We start from the raw sequence: 15,386 nt of genomic DNA on the forward strand, positions 1-15,386 counted from the left end.
TCGCCCATTCTATACTCTCATGCTTGCATTAGATTTTGCTACTATTATTGTTTGCTCCTATTCTGATGCATAGCCTGTTTTTGTATTTGCTATTGTTACCTACCTGCTTATCCTAAATTGCTTAGTATAGGTTGGTTAGTGATCCATCAGTGACCCCCACCTTGTCCTTGTTGCCCCTGCTTCATCATCGATGACTCGATCAATGTGATCGACGACCAGAGCCCGACACCTCACATCACATCACGCCCCTTTAGTTGCTCGACTATGCAGAGCTACTATCGAGTGCCGAGGGTGATCCCTCATAACGCACTCCTGATGATAATTCTGTAGTGTAGCTATTCGGTCGTGGTCATCGAGGGTGATTTTCTCTTTCACCATTCCTGATACGGCTCTATCGTTCAACACCTCAAGTGTGAACCTCGAGGGTGGTCCCTCTTACGTTCACCTTGATGATTACATTGAGTGGAATCCACCGGGGTTGATTCCTCGGGTTTTCCCCTTAATGTCTGTACACACAGTTACCTTGACTTTACTGGAGACTGTTGTGAAAGCTGGACGGGCCCGGAGAGCACCCGTGCGATGTGACAGTGGTGGCTGGCTGTTTAGCGGTATCACCCAGGAGGGGTGATAGCTCCGAACTTGTCCCGACAGCCGTCACTCCTTTTAATAATTGATACGTCTCCAACATATCTACTTTTCCAAACACTTTTGCCCTTGTTTTGGACTCTAACTTGCATGATTTGAATGAAACTAACCTGGACTGGCGCTGTTTTCAGCAGAACTACCATGATGTTGTTTTATGTGTAGAAAAGAAAAGTTCTCGGAATGTCCTGGAAATCCACGGAGGCACTTTTTGGAAAATATAAAAAATACTGGCAAAAGAATCAAGACCAGGGGGCCCACACCCTGTCCACGAGGGTGGGGGGCGCGTCCCCTCCCCCTGGGCGCCCCCCTGTTTCGTGGGCCCCCTGGACCTCCACCGACCTCAACTCCAACTCCATATATTCACGTTCGGGGATAAAAAAATTAGAGAGAAAGTTTTATCGCATTTTACGATATGGAGCCGCTGCCAAGCCCTAATCTCTCTCAGGAGGGCTGATCTGGAGTCCGTTCGGGGCTCCGGAGAGGGAAATTCGTCGTCGTCGTCATTATCAACCATCCTCCATCACCAATTTCATGATGCTCACTGCCGCGTGTGAGTAATTCCATCATAGGCTTGCTGGACGGTGATGGGTTGGATGAGATTTACCATGTAATCAAGTTAGTTTTGTTAGGGTTTGATCCCTAGTATCCACTATGTTCTGAGATTGATGTTGCTATGACTTTGCTATGCTTAATGCTTATCACTAGGGCCCGAGTGCCATGATTTCATATCTGAACCTATTATGTTTTCATGAATATATGTGTGTTCTTGATCCTATCTTGCAAGTCTATAGTCACCTATTATGTGTTATGATCCGACAACCCCGAAGTGACAATAATCGGGATACTTCTCGGTGATGACCGTAGTTTGAGAAGTTCATGTATTCACTATGTGTTAATGCTTTGTTCCGTGTCTCTATTAAAAGGAGGCCCTAATATCCCTTAGTTTTCGCTAGGACCCGCTGCCACGGGAGGGTAGGACAAAAGATGTCATTCAAGTTATTTTCCATAAGCACGTATGACTATTTACGGAATACATGCCTACATTACATTGATGAATTAGAACTAGTTTTGTGTCACCCTGTGTTATAGCTATTACATGATGAATCGCATCCGGCATAATTATCCATCACTGATTCATTGCCTACGAGCTTTTCACATATTGTTCTTCGCTTATTTACTTTTCCATTGTTACTGTTACAAGTACTGCAAAATCCAAAAACATTACTTTTGCTATCGTTACCTTTATTATCATACCACTTTTGCTACTAAATACTTTGCTGCAGATACTAAGTTATCCAGGTGTGGTTGAATTGACAACTCAACTGCTAATACTCAAGAATATTCTTTGGCTCCCCTTGTGTCGAATCAATAAATTTGGGTTGAATACTTTACCCTCGAAAACTGTTACGATCCCCTACATTTGTGGGTTATCAAGACTAATTTCTGGCGCCGTTGCCGGGGAGCATAGCTCTATTCTCTGGGTCACTTGTGATTTATATCTGTTGATAACTATGAAGAACTTGAAAGACGCGAAAACTATGATCTATCCCTCAACTACGAGGGAAGGTAAGGAAGTGCCATCTAGCTCTGCACTAGATTATCCTTCTGTTTTGAGTAAATTTGCGACACCTAAACCTGCTACTGCTATGAATTCTGATATGTCGCATGTTATTGATGATGCCACCTCCGCTATGCATGATACTTATAATGAAACTAATTCTGTACGTGATACTACTTTGCCATTAGGTGAATTTCTTGATGAACAACTTGTTAGAGTTAGGCGGAATGAAATTACTGAAGATGCTACTATTGATGATAGTGATGATGAAAATGCTCCCAATGATTATGAATTGCCTGTTGTTCCTGAGGTTACGAATGAAGAAGCTGCTAGAGCTATCTTTGTTTGCAATGATAGATATGATCTTAAGAAATTATTAGCTAATTGGAAGCAGCAGTCTCTTAATGCTAGAATGAAACCTGACCTTGCTTTTGCTACTTCACCTATCTGTGTTACTGATAAGGATTATGAATTATCTGTTGATTCTGAGATTATTACTTTAGTTGAATCTGATCCTTTTTATGGCCTTGAATCTGAAACTGTTGTGGCACATCTTACCAAGTTCAATGATATAGCTACCCTGTTTACTCATGACGATAAATCTCGCTATTATTATATCCTTAAGATATTTCCGTTCTCGTTAAAGGGTGATACTAAGACTTGGTATAATTCTCTTGCTCCTGGTTGTGTGCGTAGTCCCCAGGATATGATTTATTACTTCTCTGCTAAATATTTCCCTGCTCATAAGAAACAAGCCGCCTTGCGGAAAATATATAATTTTGTGCAAATCAAAGAAGAGAGTCTGTCACAAGCTTGGGGCAGGCTTCTCCGGTTACTTAATGCTTTGCCTGATCATCCTCTCAAGAAAAATGAAATACTCGATATCTTTTATATTGAACTAACCGATGCTTCCAAGGACTACTTGGATAGTTGTGCTGGTTGTGTTTTCAGGGAAAGAACAATCGACGCAGCTGAATTGCTATTGAATAATATGTTGACTAATGAAAATAAGTGGACTCTTCCTGAGCCAATTCCTGAGGCAATTCCTGAACCAATTGATCCAACTCCTGATCCTATTCCTAAACCCACTCCGAAGAAGAGAGGTGTTTTATTCCTTAGTCCTGAAGATATGCAAGAGGCAAAGAAATCAATGAAATAAAAAGATATTAAAGCTGAAGATGTTACGAATTTACCTCCTATTGAAGAAGTACATGGTCTTAATATACCGCGTGTTGAAGAACCACATTGTCTTGATAACCTAACACTGGTAGTAAAGGTAAATTCTCTCTATAGATATGATAAAGTTGAAGTCCTCTCTACTAAATTTCATAGCCCATGCTTAGATGAATTTGATGATTTTATGGCTAGACAAGAAAGTTTTAATGCTTATGTTGGTAGAGAGTTAAAGAATAATGCTTTTGAGGTAGGACGTGTGAGCGATAACATGGCTAGAGTTAAAGGTGAACTCAAACTCATTAGCAAATACACTTCTATGGTTGCTACTGAAGCTCAATAAGTACTTAAAGCTCAAAATGATTTGCTTGATGAATTAAATAATAAAAATGACTTTGCTGTTAGAGTGGCTACTAGAACTGGTAGAATGACTCAGGAACCTTTGTATCCTGAAGCCACTCTAAGAGAATCGAGCAAGATTCTCAGAGAAATAATTTAGAGGCACCTAGTTCTTCTAAAAAGAAGAAAAAGAAAAACGATAGGACTTTGCATGTTTCTAGTGAACCTACTGTAGACACACCTGATAATCCCAATGATATTTCTATTTCTGATGCTGAAACTCAATCAGGTGATGAACATGAACCTAGTGATAATGTTAATGATAATGTTCATGTTGATGCTCAACCTAGCAAAAACAATGAAGTAGAGACTGAACTTGCCGTTGATCTTGATAACCCACAATCAAAGAATCAACGTCATGATAAGAGAGATTTTGTTGCTAGGAAGCACGGTAGAGAAAGAGAACCATGGGTTCAGAAACCCATGCCCTTTCCTCCTAAACCATCCAAGACAAAGGATGATGAGGATTTTGAGCGCTTTGCTGAAATGATTAGACCTATTTTCTTACGTATGCGCTTAACTGATATGCTGAAAGTAAATCCTTATGCTAACTATATGAAGGATATCATTACAAACAAAAGAAAGATACCGGAAGCTGAAATTTCCACCATGCTTGCTAATTACACTTTTAAGGGTGGAATACCAAAGAAACTTGGAGATCCGGGTGTACCAACTATACCATGTTCCATTAAAAGAAATTATGTTAGAACTGCTTTATATGATCTTGGAGCCGGTGTTAGTGTTATGCCTCTCTCTTTATATCGTAGACTTGAATTGAATAAGTTGACACCTACTGAAATATCTTTGCAAATGGCTGATAAATCAACTGCTATACCTGTCAGTATCTGTGAGGATGTGCCTGTTGTGGTTGCAAATGTCACTATCTTAACGGACTTTGTTATTCTTGATATTCCCGAGGATGATAGTATGTCGATTATCCTTGGTAGACCTTTTTTGAATACTGCAGGGGCTGTTATTGATTGCAACAAAGGCAATGTCACTTTTCATGTTAATGGTAATGAGCATACGGTACACTTTCCGACGAAACAATCTCAAGTCCATAGCATCAATTCTATTGGAAAAGTTCCAACTATCATCATTGGAGGTTTTGAATTTCCTCTTCCTACTGTCAAGAAAAAGTATGATATTCTTATTGTTGGGGATTTTCGTATCCCCGTTGAGGTAACTTAGTGTTATTCGAAATTTCTCCGGTTCCGTGTTATTCGGAATGAGTTTGTTAACAAGACTTGATCAACCTTGTTAGTGGATTCATTTTGATGATCATGAGATGGATGAAACTAGAAGGCACAACCTTTTGTACCCTCTTTTTACTTTCTGTTATTTAGAATAAATAAAGCAAAAATAGTATTATCTGTCTGTTTTCTGAATTATTCGTGCAATAAAAAATATCCCGAAAATAAAAGTTCTCGAAATGACCTGCAAATTTAGTATGATTTTTTATGGAATATTTTAGGATTTTGGGCACTGAAATCACTGCAGGAGGGGCAAGCACCAGGCCACGAGAGTGGAGGGCGCGCCCACCCCACCTGGGCGCGCCCCCCTATCTCGTGGGCCCCTGGTGGCCCCCCTCCACTTATGCCAGCACCCATACACTTCATCTTCTATCCAAAAAATCCCCATCCAGCTCAAGCACGAGTTCTAGCTCATTTTGCTGTGATTTTCGATCTCCTTGCTCAAAGCTCCATTCACAAAACTACTTTGGGAGATTGTTGCTTGGTATGTGACTCCTCCATTGGTCCAATTAGTTTTCGTTCTAGTGCTGTATTCATTGCAAATTTTTGTTGCATAGGTGACCATGTTCTTGAGCTTGCATGTTAAATTTATAAGGTCCCAAGCAATTCTAATGCATGATATAGGCCCTAGACACTTGTAGGAGTAGTTGCTATCAATCTTGTTTAGTTTTACTCACTTTTATTTTGAAGTTACTAGAATTTCAAAAAATTTCAGAAAATGTTAAGGAAACTTTTGAGGGGCTCTTCTAGCCAAAGCTCTCAGGAAAAACAAGCTAAAGAGAAGGAAAAAGCCAAGTATAATCTTCCTCGCTTAGTGGAAGTGCGGTCGTGTGAATGGCCATGTGATGATTTCTTGAATAAGCTGGAATTCATGAAGATTTTTATTCTTTGATCGAGAATGCAGGCCTCACCAGTTTCATCAATGACCGGATCGATCAGTATCTCTTACTCACCAATACTTTTGTGCAAAACTTTTATTATTATCCTAAGAAGTCACCGCCTGCAGTATCATTTCACTTATATGATGAATTCAGAGAAATGTCTTTATGTAATTTTTGCGCGGTATGTAGGATACCCTATGAGGGAGAATTAGAGGAACCCCATCGTAAAGATGTGGATGACTTTGTTAACACTATAGCTGTAGAGGAGCCAAAGAAGGGCTCCGAGGCAAAAATCTCTAGCATACACTTTCCTGTTTTACGTTACTTTGCCATATTTGCTAGTAGATGCTTGATTGGTCGTGGAAATAGTGGAAACTTTAGTGTTCCTGATATTATCATTCTTCAACATGCCTTGCGTGGAGACAATAGTTTTAGTATGGGTGCCGTCGTTGCTAAACGGCTAGGCCTGAATCGTACAAAAGGCCCCATATTTGGAGGTATCTATCCTTCACGTCTTGCTAGACATTTTCAGATACCTATTAGGCACTAACCACCATGCGAGAATAGATATGGGCCTCGACGTCGTGGTATCAGCCGAAGCTTTGTCAGACGTCCAGTTCAGCAGTGCGGCACGGTCGGATCATGTTGGCCATCCGAGGCGGTGCTGGTATTCACCCTGCGCGCAACGACCCGGAGTGCTGCGGGCGATGGGCCCAAGACCCCGGAGTGCTCAGGATGTAGACCGGGAGGGACCTCTCTGCTGAGCCTAGGTAGGGCTGCGACATGTTGATCTTCCGAGGGCGGGCATTGACCCCAGAAAGGTGTGTCCGGCCAGAGTGATCGAGCGTGTTGGGTAACGTGGTGCACCCCTGCAGGGAAGATATATATTCGAATACCGTATCGACGATGACCCTCCTTCTTGTTTGAGCAACCAGGCAAGCCCCCCCCCTTTGATCATCCCGATATCGCCCATTCTATACTCTCATGCTTGCATTAGATTTTGCTATTGTTATTGTTTGCTCCTATTCTGATGCATAGCATGCTTTTGTATCTGCTATTGTTACCTACATGCTTATCCTAAACTGCTTAGTATAGGTTGGTTAGTGATCCATCAGTGACCCCCACCTTGTCCTTGTTGCCCCTGCTTCATCATTGATGACTCGATCAACGTGATCGATGACCAGAGCCCGACACCTCACATCACATCACGCCCCTTTAGTTGCTCGACTCTGCAGAGCTACTATCGAGAGCCGAGGGTGATCCCTCATAATGCACTCCTGATGATAATTTTGTAGTGTAGCTATTCAGTCGTGGTCATCGAGGGTGATTTTCTCTTTCACCATTCCTGATACGGCTCTGTCGTTCAATACCTCAAGTGTGAACCTCGAGGGTGGTCCCTCTTACGTTCACCTTGATGATTACATTGAGTGGAATCCACCGGGAGTGATTCCTCGGGTTTTCCCCTTGACGTCTGGACACACAGTTACCTTGACTTTACTGGAGACTGTTGTGAAAGCCGGGCGGGCCCGGAGAGCACGTGTGCGATGTGACAATGGCGGCTAGCTGTTTAGCGGTATCACCCAGGAGGGGTGATAGCTCCGGACTTGTCTTGACAGCCGTCACTCCTTTTAATAATGCACTAACAGGTTTGGGTATTTGATCTAAGTTGGCCTTTGGCCTTTACGCACTAACCACCACGCGAGAATAGATATGGGCCTCAACGTCGTGGTATCAGCCGAAGCTTTGTCAAACGTCCAGTTCAGTAGTGCGGCATGGTCGGATCGTGCGGGCAATCCGAGGCGGTGCTGGTATTCACCCTGCGCGCAACGACCCGGAGTGCTGCGGGCGATGGGCCCAAGAACCCGGAGTGCTTAGGATGTAGACCAGCGGGGACCTCTCTGCTGAGCCTAGGTAGGGCTGCGATGTGTTGATCTTCCGAGGGCGGGCATTGACCCCAGAAAGGTGTGTCTGGCCAGAGTGATCGAGCGTGTTGGGTAACGTGGTGCACCCCTGCAGGGAAGATATACATTCGAATACTGTGTCCATGGTAATGGACGTTCAGACTTGTATCCTGATCTTATACAACTAGAAATAGATACTTGATATGTGATGGATATGTGGCTCCGAGATTGCTTTCTCGTAGGGAGTCAAAGAAGGATCTCTGGGCGTTGATGTTACAACATGTTTGTTAAATATAAACTACTACTCTTTACTCTTCTACATGCTGCAAGATGCTCGGAGCTGCTTGAAGATGCTAGTCTTCGATAGGCTAGGCCTTCCCCTCTATTCTGGCATTCCGTAGTTCAGTCCACAGATACAACCCTTCCATTTGATACCAATGCATACTTAGTATAGATCTGATGCTTGCGAGTACTTTGGATGAGTACTCACGGTTGCTTTGCTACCCCTTTTCCCCCTTCTTTCTTCTTTCCGGTTGATGCAACCAGATGGTGGATCCTTGGAGCCAGAAGCCACCACCGATGGATGCTAATACGTGAAGACCACCAACGACCATGAGTAGTTAGGAGGTCCCAGGCAGGAGGCCTTGCCTCTTCGATTGTGTTGCTTTTGTGCTAGCCTTCTTAAGGCAGTCTTGTTTAACTTATGCCTGTACTCAGATATTGTGGCTTCCGCTGACTCTTGTGTATCGAGCTATGTATACGAGCCCTCGAGGCCCCTGGCTTGTAATATAAAGCTTGTATTATTTTGATTTGTGTCTAGAGTTGTGTTGTGATATCTTCCCGTGAGTCCTTGATCTTGATCGTACACATTTGCGTGTATGATTAGTGTACGATTGAATCGGGGCATCACAATCATGTAGGATTCAAGATGACATTCCACTATAATCCCATGTTTTTCCTATTCCCGCCTTTTGGAAATCCTATGATTCCAAGAGGCCCTAGCTTTTTTATAAAAACTAATTGATTTTGAATGAGATGAACTATAAGAATTAAATGAAGGTCTACATCAGGCATATATGACTCAGAGCTTACATTCTATTGTGTGGTATTTATTCATAATTTGGTTGCAAAATTTGATGCGTGCAATGCATGTGTACCTTACTAGTACTTCGAGTATGTGCAAAACACGTAAATTAGAATTCCAATGGCACGCTACACTCATGAAGCCACGTGGCACATGTACAGGCGTTGTCGCGACCTCCTTGTGTGGATTGATCACAGTGATGTGCTGCTGGTTCCAGAAGAATGTACTCGTCCTCCCTGAGCCATACTGTCGGTACATGCACGAAGCAAAGATGTGCACGCACGCCACGCACGCACTCATTCCCTTGCACGCACACGCGGGTACATGGGCGGACGCAATTTTGTACCAAGATCCACCCCATGTGATAATTTGATGCGTGTAAAGTCGTTCACTTCATTGATGGTCAATTAATACAGCGCATGCAAATTGAGTGGACGTGAGGGTGGAAGAAAGACATTACTACTCCACTTCTCGCATGCGAGTAGTTAAATCATGGGTTGCTAGTAGTACTTCCATTGGTCTTCTTTGTATTTTGTGCCAATTTTTTACACTAACATAATATTTACGCATTTGAGCAGTGTAGTCTACTTGAAATTTATGTTCCACTAAACTCATCGGGCGCCGTTTTGGGCCTCGAAACCAAAACCATCAATTAATCGTTACCTTGTTCCCATCCCATTCGAAAGCCTGCTCACACCTACTAGTACGTACCAAACCTGCACGTATTCCCACTATGCAGGTATTAGTACTAGTGCTGGTACTTAGGTTATAAAAAGGGGAACTACCTAACCGAAAATTGCTCTACCTTTCCTCCTCATAAGTGCTTCTTCTTCGTCCGTCCTTGCCATGGCCGGTGAGTAGAGCTCTAGGTCGAGAACTACTCGTAACAAGGGAGCGGCAACCAAGGCTGCGGAAAAAAAAAGAGGGCTCGCCGCCACGCAGAGACCTCGAAAGATCTCTCACGGGCAGGCGATGGCTCCCAGGAGCGCCCTTCTCATCTCAAAGCTCGACCTCTGCCACTACTACAGCTTCCCTAGCCAAGTCATACTTCTCATTCTTATCCCCAGAGGCGAACATGCCGAGCGGGCGGCGCTGGAGTCGTTATCCCTCGACGGCATGCCCAATCAGCTCAATAAGCACCTCAATAAGCAGAAGGAGTTCATCCAAGGCTTGGTGGAGCTGCTGAAGGAGAGCCTCGACGACATGCCCGCTGAGCTCAATAAGCAGGGGGGGTTGACCGCCGGCTTGGTGATGCTGCTGAAGAAGAGCATTGCCTCGGAGAAGAAGGCGACCGGCGAAATCTTGCAACTTCAAGAGGACAAGGCGAAGCTCTGCCACAAGCTCGACATGTTGAAGGAGAAGAACGCCGGCTGGAATAAGCTGCATGAGAATAGTAGTTCCTCGATGAAGATGCTGCAGGCCCTCGTCATGGAACAGAAGGAGGAGTTGGCGAAGCTCTGCATCAAGCACCCGGCTGCTGTCAAGGTACGTAATACGGCAGACTCTCGAGGCCCCTTGTTGCTGTCACCCTGCCTTCTAGCAGTAATGAGCCGTCAAATCACAAAGGCCCTCGCCTCTTGTGAAACCGACCAAGCTAGACTTCCCCGCCCTCTAGCCTTTTAAAAAATGTATACTTTTGTACAGTAGTAGTATCGATGGATTGCACCATGGAGCAAAACTTGAAATTAAAAAAAAGGTGGTACATATAGAGAGCGCTCGTCGCCAAATTATGCATATAGTACTATTAAAAAGGCTAGTCACAATAATTATGTCCAACACAACCCACCCCTCAAATAAAACTAAGATCCTGGAATTCTCTGACAAAACTAAGCACCCTGAAATACTTTGACAACTAAACTACTGGCCATATGATGTTGGCCATATATATTGTACGTATATAATGTGAAGAAACGAGTGGTAGTACTGTACCAACTAAAAGATGAAATGTAAGAAATACTAGTATGTACGTACTGAGGAGTTAAAGTAACGAGAAGAAACATAACATAGTTCTGCTTGGGGCTCATCACAACACACCCCTCAAATTAAATTAAGCACACCTGAAATTAAACTTTGCAACTATTCCACTAGACACTGCATTAGAACCACCATGAGCAACGACACTGCCACCTTACTCGGAGTCCTCATCCACGTCCTCGACTTCGTCCTTGTCCCGCTTCCTCTTGGCCGATACTTCTTTGCTTGAACCGCACACTTGGCTCTTGCTCTTCATCCAACCCTTGTAGATATTGAAAAAAAGGTAGCCATCCATTGCAGCGTAGTGGATGTGGTCTATATCTAGTACATTCCACTGCCATGCATAACGATGAAATGTGTATGGACGTTTCTCCAGTTTACCATACGAAGGATGAACCATGGCTCCTGCCAGGGTCAACATTGAAGGCTGGCCACCGGAGGGCAGCAGCCGATTCTTCTGGAGGTCGAAGGGGTTGCCTACAACCAGGCCTATCCGACCCAGGACTTCTTCGTCATTCGTAAAGTCTACAGTAATGAATTTGACTAGATAGCTCTCGAGGAAGTTCTTAAAATCCAGGCATTCAACGTCGGCATGGCATATGTGGTAGACCAAGCATAAGTCATGCACGCAAATGTGGATCACGGCGGGCTTCTTCCTCTATTCGTCCTTTAGATCATTCTCTCGTCCCAGGACTGTGGTGTACTCAACATCTAGCCCAGCGACCCACTCATCATATGAGTTTTCGAACATGCGTCTGAAGCGAGAAAGGCATCCTTTCACCGTCGCGGAAGAACGGGTGTAGATGACGTCGAACTCATCGTCGGTGATGGTTCTAACCTTGTACTCACCACTGATCATGGAGATTTGGGACGCCATGGATTTGGGAGGAGGGTTAGGATTAGTGGAACTACCGTAATGTGAAAGGACGGGACGACTAGGAGCGAACCACCGTAGTATTAAAGGACGTGCGGGGACGAGTAGGAGCGAACTGCCAGCATGCGAACGGCAGGGTAGTGGCTTTCCATTCACCCATGATACGGGCTTCCGAGAGCCCTTGGAGCTGAGATCGAACGGTTGCATGGCGTGATTCTAGACCTATGGGTGAATATCCTATCCTGGAGGGTTATTGTGCAAATTTTTAGCAACTTACCATGCGACCGTTTGATCTCAGATCCAAGGGCTACCAGCAGCCCGTATCATGGTCGCGTCTACCACGACCGTCGCGTCGCTCGCGCGGTCGCGCCCTTGGAGATTTAGCACGGTGCGTTAGGCTATCAGATGTTGGCATGTCATCACTTAGTCACTCATACTACAACAAGGTTAGCTCTAAGGTTGGCTATAAGTATTTTTTACTTCTCTCTATCTCTTTCTTCGTACTGTAGTATTTATTGCATTTGCCAAGGAGTGACCTCTTTCAATGAAATGGTGTGCTTATTAGTTTTTTGTTGCTAAGTTTGCTTCATTTAATTAGCTATAGACTCAAAATTGTCTTTTCACCTAGGTACACACGCTTAGCACCATTTCTTCCTTGGGTCACCAAACTAGTCTCTCTCTTCTTGATTAACTTGCCACATCAGACTTTATGCCTATGTGGCAAGCTTAGCACCTGTAGGAGCAAGTAAGTACAATAGTGTGCTTTACATGGCATTTTTGCATATGTGGAGGAAAGAGATGCAAGGAAAAAGTGGAGAAGTGGGCTCTCATGCAAGAGCCAGCCTCTACTACATGGTGGAGCATTGAGAGAGGCACCTGTATGGAGGTGGTCAGGAATCGGGAGACTCATGCCGGTCGTAGCGCCGCAGTTAAAATGCTAATGGCAAGTCAAATCACGGGGCCCCACCTGTCCAGCAGTAACTCGCTGTCAAATCACGCAGCCCTACGTTTGCAGCAGCCTACTCCCTCATCTTCTCGCGTCTCTGTCGAACCGACTAGGCGGAACTGCCCCACCTACCGCGCAGGAAAAGCCCCGCCCTTGACTTTTAAATAGTACAGTATACTAATTTTGTATCCATGGATTGCGCCATGGAGCAAAGCCTCTAGAAAACGGTGGTACACACGTACAGAGTATACAGCACGCCCGTCGCGTTCGCGTCGCACCCCAGACGGTCGGTCGGTCTGGCACGCTGCTCTCCAAATGGAACGCGCGTCATATTGCGTTTGCACACACATGTGGGACCACAATTGAGAACCGACCATAGGCACACTCCCCGGCCCCGCAAGTCAGGTGACTTAATAGAAGAGGGAGACGAGCGATAGTACTAGAGAAGTGTTGTACTACGTTGGTGCCTGGACGATACCTGCAAGACATGGAAGATCAGTTTGTTCATGCATGTGACCAGACTCCAGCAGACACGCCTGGATTGGCTATCGTCTACATATCGTGCAGGCTGTGTTGTACATGGTTGTAGTTGTGGTGAGAAATCTAAAATAAGGTTTCTTGTCATCTCGCAAAATTAGGTGTCATGTGCTTCGGATCACTGCGAGGGTTAAACATCGACAACTGAGTTGGGCTAGTCATTGGGGGCACATGCACGAAGACTACTCGGCTGCCATCTAGGTCAAGCCGGCTATGTTAATTAGGACATCTATCGACGGACCCCTTTTCTACGAGTTTATCTTTAATTTGAGCTTTGTTCCTCGTCTAGTTTGTCCGTCGGGATTCATGTTGTCTCCTTTGGGCAGTGAGGTTATGATTTCTTGTCATGTGGCATTTTTTCGTGTTATATGTTATAATTCGGCGCTTCAGATCAAAATGACGACAACTGCGCCTCCGGGCCACGTGCATGAAGACTTCTCGACAGTCATTGACGAGGTCAAGCCGGCTCCGGTAGACAAAAAAACTAGTACTACTCCACTATATAGGCAGGAGCCTCCGCGCTAGCTTGCTAGTGTTGCTCTCTTCACACCGTCTTGTCCTCTCCAGATCTAAACACGACAGCGGTGGCCACACACACTCTCTCTCTGCTCACCGCTGGTCACAGATCCAGCCAGATCCTCTCTGCCGGGGAAGGTGAGAAGGTGCAACGTTCACGCGGTCATCCTCGGCGACGGCTCTTACCCACTGCTGGCGCGTCCCGATCAGCCTGCCTTGTCATTCTCTCCCAAGCACCGCTGGGGAGGGAGGGCCTCCGACCCCTTCTTCCTCATTTCCGTTGTGTGGGCAGATCTGGCCTCCCGCCGCCCACCTAGCGACATCACGGCGACCATCAGGTATAACTTCCTTCGCAACTGGCCTTGCTCTACTTCCCGAGCTCCTGACGTCGTTGCATTTGTATCTTTTACTATTTCTCAAGCCCCCTCGTAGATAGGATCGATCAGCTGTTCGAAAACCACCTATTTTTTTATGTTTAAGAGGTAAAACTAGTTCATGCACTCGAATCTAGTACTACTTGGTTCAAACAAGGAAGAAAGGGGGTGGGGTGGGGGAGGATTTGTTACCTGAATCTAGGACTTGGTCGAAAGAGGAAATAATGGGGGCAAAAAGTAGCAGAGACTGGCTATTCAACTGGTCTCTAGGTCTAATAGGGAAATAAAGGGAAATGTAGTACAAACTCAATATAAACCCGATCTATTGGTTGAAAAAGGAAAGAAAGTGGGGACTGGGGGACAAGTCAACAGAGTAAGTCTAGCACGAGATTTGCTAGCCTCACACAGTATAAGGTGGCTATACCGAACAAAAATGGGACCAACCCAGATATCCTATTCTGATGTTTGTTGCCCCGAGCCACTCTTATGTAACACCACTGGTAAAATGTAGCAGTCGCACTGTTAAAAGTAAGGACACGTTAAACCAATGTTGTTTTCAATGTAATGCCTCCAGTAATATGAATCAATGGCACTTTTTTACATGTCCTCCTAAATTTACCATTAAGATAAGTTGATTCTTTTCGTTAGAAATGCAACTGTCCTGGTCCGCCTACTCTCCTGTGCCCAAAGTAATGTCGTATTTTACGGTTGTCATAGTTGAACCTAATGCCCACACTAATATGTAGCAATGCCACTGCTTTAGAAATTGCTACTGTCCTTGTAGGATTGCCATTCAGATAAGGTACATGCTTCTTTTCAATTGATGCATGTTTCATCATTTGTTAGTCACCCTCCTTTCGACCTTTTTTGTGCAAACAGAGATATACATTTCACGCTCGATCTTAGTTGAACTGCATAAATGACATCCAAATTATAGTTGAACATTCCAGGAGCTTCACAACCAACCTTGATGTTGCTCACTTTTATTGCAACTAATGAAGAACAAGCTCTGTGGGTTTCGTTTTCGGATGGAAATGGAACCGAGGCTGGAGCCCTTTTCTTAAATTTTTTTGAAGAAGAAGCTGCTAGCTCATGGGACATTGCTTCATTTTAGGTGAACTGCACCAAAAGGTCCCATGAATTGAATCAACCATGTTGGTGACTGAAAGAGCCAGCTTCAGCATCCCAGTCTAAGCACCCCCGGCCTCCATCCTTGCGACGCACGGTACACCTCGTTTGCCACCTGCTCGACCCTAGTGTCACTGATAAAA

This window comes from Triticum dicoccoides, chromosome 1B, assembly GCF_002162155.2.
Source record: "Triticum dicoccoides isolate Atlit2015 ecotype Zavitan chromosome 1B, WEW_v2.0, whole genome shotgun sequence".
Taxonomy (NCBI): Eukaryota; Viridiplantae; Streptophyta; class Magnoliopsida; order Poales; family Poaceae; genus Triticum; species Triticum dicoccoides.